A 6,503-nucleotide genomic window follows, 5' to 3' on the forward strand; every position below is an offset into this window, starting at 1 on the left:
TAATTAGTGATTGATAGGAGAGGGCCTAGCCCATGGTGGGTGTTGCCATCCCTGGGCTGATGGTCCTGGGTTCTATAAGAAAGCAGGTTGAGAAAGCCATGGGGAAGCAAGCCAGTAAGCAGCACCCCTCCATGGCCTCTGCATCAGCTCCTACATCCAGGTCCCTCCCTGTTTGAGTTCCTGTCCTGACTTCCTTCAGTGACGAACAGTGATGTGGAAATGTAAGGCAAATAAACCCTGTCCTCCTCCAGTTGCTTTGGTCATGGCGTTTCCTCACAGCAACAGAAACCCTGACTAAGACAGATGCCCTGAAGCTGGAGTTACAGACAGTTGTCATCTGCTTGACATTGGTGCTGGAGCAGTATGCACTCTTTTTTTTTTTTTAGATAGATAGATTGATTGATTGATTATGTACTCAGAAGAGGTTCCAGATCTCATTACAGATGGTTGTGAGCCACTATGTGGGTGCTGGGAATTGAACTCAGGACCTCTGGAAGAACAGTCGGTGCTCTTAACCTCTGAGCCATCTTTCCAGCCTGCAGTATGCACTCTTAACTGCTGAGCCATCTCTCCAGTCCCTGGGTTGTTTCTTAGACTTTGCTGCTATAAATAATACTACAGTGACTGCCTTTTCACCTGTAACAATTTACAAAGCCAGGTCTATCATATTAATTCCTACAAATGAAGGGAAGTGTGTATAGCTGAAGTTTTTCTGTGTCCCAGTCTGCCGCTGGTCAGGACAAATCTCTCTAACCCACCAGTCCCACAGCCGCTCAGACCCAAGTAAACACACAGAGGCTTATATTTATTATTTATGAACTAAATGGCCATTAGCTCAAGCTTATTACTGACTCACTCTTACATTTAAACTAACCCATAATTCTTATGTTTAGCCATGTGGCTTGGTATCTTTTCCAGTTCTGGCTTCACATCTTGCTTCTCGTGGCAGCAGCAGGCAGCATCTCCTGACTCCGCCCTCCTGTTCCCAGAATTCTCTTCTTTGTCCCGCCTATACTTCCTGCCTGGCTACTGGCCAATCAGCACTTTATTTATTAACCAATCAGAGCAACACATTCACAGCATATAGCTATCCATAGCAAGTGTGCTCGCTTCTGGTGTCCTCACCTGCACAGTGTGTACCAGACTTTTGGATCTGTGTCAGTTTGATTTCTGTAGTAGCACTTTCTCATCAGGGCCACCAGCCCACAAATAATGACATGGAGATTTTTTACTAACTGTGAAAGCTTGGCTGTTAGCTTAGACTTGTCCCTCTAGCTCTTATAACTTAGCCTGCTTTGATTAGCCTATGTTCTGCAAAGTGACTTGGTTATCTCTACTCTGTACTGTATGTCCAACCTCTTCAGTGTCTCCCTGGCATCTCCTGTGTACCTAGATTCCTGTGCCCATATTCCTTCTCCTCTTCCTCTCTCTCCCTGGAAGTCCCGCCTATCCTCTCCTGCCTAGCTGTTCAGCTCTTTATTAAGCCAATCACAGTGATACATCTTCACAGAGTGTACAAATATTCCACAACAGATTTATTTCTTTATTATAAAGGTAACTGCAATTTTCATGTTTATAAGGCATGTTTTCTTTTCCATAAGCTATCTTTAATCTCCACTGCCTATATTTCTAATAAGTATTTGGTCCTTTTTCTTATTAATATGTAGCAGCTCTTTCTCATATAAGGGAGATAGACTCTACAGAATAGGTGTTATTTTTCTCAACTTATAGTTCATCTTTTAACATTGTTGTTTCTTAGGAGGAAAAAATGCTTTCTTTTTATACATTAAAATGTATCAGTCCTCTCTTTTATGACCTCTGGGGTTAGTATCAACCTTACAAAGCCCTTTCCCACATTGATGTTATATAAAACTCTCCTATGTTTTTGTCTAGCATTTTATGACTTTGTGTTTTATGTTTAAATCTTTGATCCATCTGGAATATATTAGATCCAAGGAACAAGTTAGTGATTCAGTTTTTAGTTTTCTAGATAGCTGCCAAGCTGACCAAAAACCATTTTGTATTTTATGATTTTAAGATAAATTTGGGGAACACAGTTAGGGAATCTGGAAATTGGTATTACCTAGCCTCCAATCCTTTAGAAAATATGTTCCTTGTAGTGTATGAAAAACACCATCATTACCTGGTGAGACATCCCGTGGGGACTGGAGAAGCACCTCAGCTGTGAAGAGTGCTCACTGCTCTCACAAAGAACCCGGAGCTTGGTTCCCAACACCCACAATTATAACTCCAGGTACAGGGGGTCTAATTCCCACTATAACATCTGCAGAAACCAGGCACGCACATGCACACTCACACAAACATACATGCACATTCACACACTCAAACACACACACATGCACACACGTGCCTATGTACACACACACACACACACACTGGTTCAATTTTGGTTTGGTCTGGTTTTTTTCAGTGATGCTTTGGAAAAGTTTCCCTCAGCATTACAATATGATCTGAGACTTGTCACGTAACTTGGTAGAATTTCTTGTCACATTTTGAGTAATATTAACAGGTTTCCTTCATACATGAGCTGTAAACCTTCAGGTCACTTCCTGTTTTCTTTCGGAGTGACCAATTTTCAGTTCTCTTTGAGCTGATAATGCCTGCTAACCAGCTGTCACCATTACTCCTGTGTAAACGTCACATGAGCACCACATAATTATCCCTGTCTATGCTTGGCGTTACATCGCTAGGCAGTATAACCCCATTGTGTTTATGTATGTGCTCTTCTGATTTTCGTGGGTTTGATTCCCAAACAAGAGAGTGCACATTCCTCCTACTCAAACTGTGTCTCTTCTTAGTAATTTATTGCTTTGGGGGTGATGTAAACTTTTGGGAGTACAAATTTATTTTTTAGGTCATTGCTCATCTACCTTGCTTTTTATTTCATATTTCATCATTTTTTAAAAATCTATTTTATTTTTAGTTATGTGTATGTGTGTGTGTGTCTGTGTCTGTGAGTGTAGGTACCTGCAGAGGCCAGTAGAGGGTGTTAGATCCCCTTAAGCTGGAGTTATAGGTAGTTGTGAGCTCCAAATATGGGCAATGGGACCTGAACCCTGGCCTCCTGTAAGAGCAGCCAGCTCTCTTAACCATTGAGCCATCTCTCCAGCCCCAGGTTTCATTATTTTTATAAGAAATTTTGGGGCCGGGCGGTGGTGGCAGTGCACACCTTTAATCCCAGCACTCGGAAGGCAGAGCCAGGCGGATCTCTGTGAGTTCGAGGCTAGCCTGGGCTACAGAGTGAGTTCCAGGAAAGGCGCAAAGCTACACAGAGAAAACCTGTCTCGAAAAAAACAAACAAACAAACAAAACAAACAAAAAAAATTTGATGGGTGATGTCATTCTGTATGCTGTGAAAATATGTTGCTCTGATTTGTTGATAAGTAAAGCTGTTTGGCCAATGGTGAGGCAGAATAAGGTTAGGTGGGACATTCTAAAGAGAGAGAGAGGGGAAGGAAGAAGACAGAACAGGGGAGATGCTGCTAGCTGCCACCATGAGAATCAAGATGTAAAGGTACCAGTAAGCTGTGAGTCATGTGGCATAGTATAGATTATAGAAATGGGTTAATTTAAGATAGAAGAACTAGATAACAAGAATCCTGCCATGGCCATAGTTTAAAAATAATATTAGCCTGTGCATGTTTATTTGGGCTCGGGTGCCTGCGGACCAGTGGGTGAGAGAGATTTGTGCTGACTGCGGGCCAGGCAGGACACAGGAAAACTTTCAGCTACAAAATTTCTGATCAAAGAAATAATTAATACTGAAATTATAAACTGTGTATATAATCTTAAAAAGGAGGGTGCTTTTTGGTAAGCAGTAGGTCAGAGCTTAAGTTGTAACCTGAGGGAAATTTACAACCTGAGCACCAAAAAGAACTGAGTTTTGTTTTTAAGAAAGTAGGAAAAAAAATGCAGAGAGGGACCGAATGAAAATAGTAAGTCAGATGTTGAAATTGTTGAAATAAAGTTTTTAAGTACAGAGAACTATAAATAAGACCTCTGTGGTGCTTGGAAAGAGTCAATAAAAGGAGCAGACCTCTTTCAAATCCAGTTAAGGAAAACAATACAGACAAGAGAAAGAAAGCACCAGGAAGATAAGAAGGAAGCAATGGGGGTGGACAGAAAGTTAAACTCTAGGCTATTTTAGAATAAAGAGAAAAGCCTTTTGTATTAAATGTTAAGACAAAGAGCGGATACATCCCTCCATGTTATGTGAAAACAGGAGAGAAAGCTCTGTGGGGGCTACCCTGAGCCCCGCTTCCCGCCAGAGGCGCACGAAAAACGAACTCCATATTTAAAGATGAACAATAGGAAACAGTTGAGATCAACGGCCACACAAAATTATCACACAATGAAAGATGGTAATCTGCAGCGTGGCGATTTCATGATCCAAGGGTCCAGAGACATTTATTCTCAGCTTGGCTTTATTTGCGCTGTTAAAAATAGTGAGGGAGAGGGCTGGAGAGATGGCCCGGCGGTTCAGAGCGCTTGCTGCTCATACAGAAGTTCACATCCATCTGTAACCGCACTTCCAGGGGATCCCACCCCCCTCCCCTGACCTCTCTGGACATGAGGCATGCACATGGTTCACAGACATACGTACGTGCAAAACACTCATACACATAAAATAAAGAATTTCTAAAAATTATTTAAATAGTGAAGTTATCCTCCAAAAGAATTTTTTTTTTTCAAGACAGGGTTTCTCTGTATAGCCCTGGCTGTCCTAGAACTCACTCTATAGCCCAGGCTGGCCTCGCACTCACAGAGGCCTGCTTCTGCCTCCCAAGTGCTGGGATTAAAGGTGTGTGCCACCACTGCCTGATCAAAAAATCCTTTTTATTGTTTTGTTTTGTTTTACATTGGTTCATCTCATTTTGAGACAAGGTTTTGTATATTCCAGCCTGGCTTTGAACTCACCATGTAGCTGAAAGTGACCTTGAACTCCTGGTCTTCCTGCCTCTGCCTCCACCTCCAGTGAGTGCTGGACATATAGGCATGTGCCTCTGTACTCAGTTTATGCGGTGCTCTGGCGTGATAGACAAGAACTCTACCAAAAGAACTACGACCCCTGCTGAACCTCAGTTTCTTTATGTGGTCACATTACACCTACCGTGCTTTACCCAGTCCCAAACTTAAACTGAGTAATATTCAAAATATTCATTAGCTTTAAAAGAATAATATGACCATTTCATGTTAACACGATATCATATCTTATGAGAAATGTCTATGTCTTCTGAAACAAAAAGGTAACCTAACGAAAAGAATGCTGTTGTCTTATATCCATGTGGCCTCCTGCAATATCCAACTTATAAGAAAAGATCTGGATGCCCATATGTGCTACTGCATTCCATTTCTTTTTCTTTAATAAAATATTTACTTAATGTGTACTGGTATTTTGCCTATATGTGTATGTAACTGCACCATGTGGGTGCACCAAAGAAGCCAGAAATGATCCCCTGGAATTGGAGTTATAGACAGATGTGAGCCTCCATGTGTGTTTAGGTGGAAGCCCTGGCGGCGCCATATACCCAAGGAGTCTGGGCCTGTGGGTCTGTCCTCAGACCCCGCCCCTAAGACAGTCCAAGGGTCAGCCCCTCCCCCTTCCCCGGGCTGCCCAAGACCATACCTCCAGGCTACATTAGACCTGGTTGCCATTCTGCAGAGTCACCCGGGAGGTGCTTTGCTCTGCTCAGATTAAACCTGGATTTATTAATGTATCTTACTTGGCTTATTGCATCTGTAGCCTTACTCACTACTGGGGGATTGAAACTTTTCAATGTGGGTGCTGGGAATCGAACCCAGGTCCTCTAGAAGAGCAGCCAGTGCTATTAACCACTGAGCCATCTCTCCAGCCTCTGCATTCCATTTCTTCTATGGTATATTAGTTAAATGATAAGAAATGATCCAGCTTTGCACAGGTATATAATTGTAATTGTCAAGGAAAATGTATGTTTTTAAAACTAAAAACCTAATAGACTAGTTGAAGATTCAACTAGTTTCAGATTCACAGCAGAACTCACTGGAAGATACAGAGATCTTCTGTATGCCCTGGCCCCTCTCTGTACACACAAAGCCTCACAGCTATGAAATGCTTCACAAATTTGCATGCCGTTCTTGTGCAGAGGCCATGCTGACCTTCTCTGTCTTGTTATAAAGGAAAAAAAGTGTCTTAATACATTTTTTCAAATAATCGAGAACATTCTTTAACAGTACCAACCTTGAACGAGTGGTAGTGGTTTGAAAGTTAGCTGCAGTGTAGAACATGAACGCCAGTCCAGTCAACAAGTGTTTCACATTCTCCTGTGAAATACACACACTGCACCAAGAGTATCCCATGGCGCCATTTGCCCAGGAAAAATAATGTGATGCTTAAGAATGGAGACGCCGCGTACAGGGGCTCATATGACTAAGAGAGGAAAATCTGAGCTTCAGAAAGATAATTATATTGATCATCAAATGGGTTTAAACTCATTAATTCATAA

General features: G+C 42.0%; 1 pseudogene; it reads right to left on the reverse strand.

Annotated features, from left to right (window-relative positions):
* Positions 1-6,098: 6,098 nt before the first annotated feature.
* On the reverse strand, positions 6,099-6,198 carry LOC114709714 (annotated as a pseudogene).
* Positions 6,199-6,503: the final 305 nt, after the last annotated feature.

The sequence above is a fragment of the Peromyscus leucopus genome, chromosome 22 (assembly GCF_004664715.2).
Source record: "Peromyscus leucopus breed LL Stock chromosome 22, UCI_PerLeu_2.1, whole genome shotgun sequence".
In the NCBI taxonomy this organism is placed as follows: domain Eukaryota; kingdom Metazoa; phylum Chordata; class Mammalia; order Rodentia; family Cricetidae; genus Peromyscus; species Peromyscus leucopus.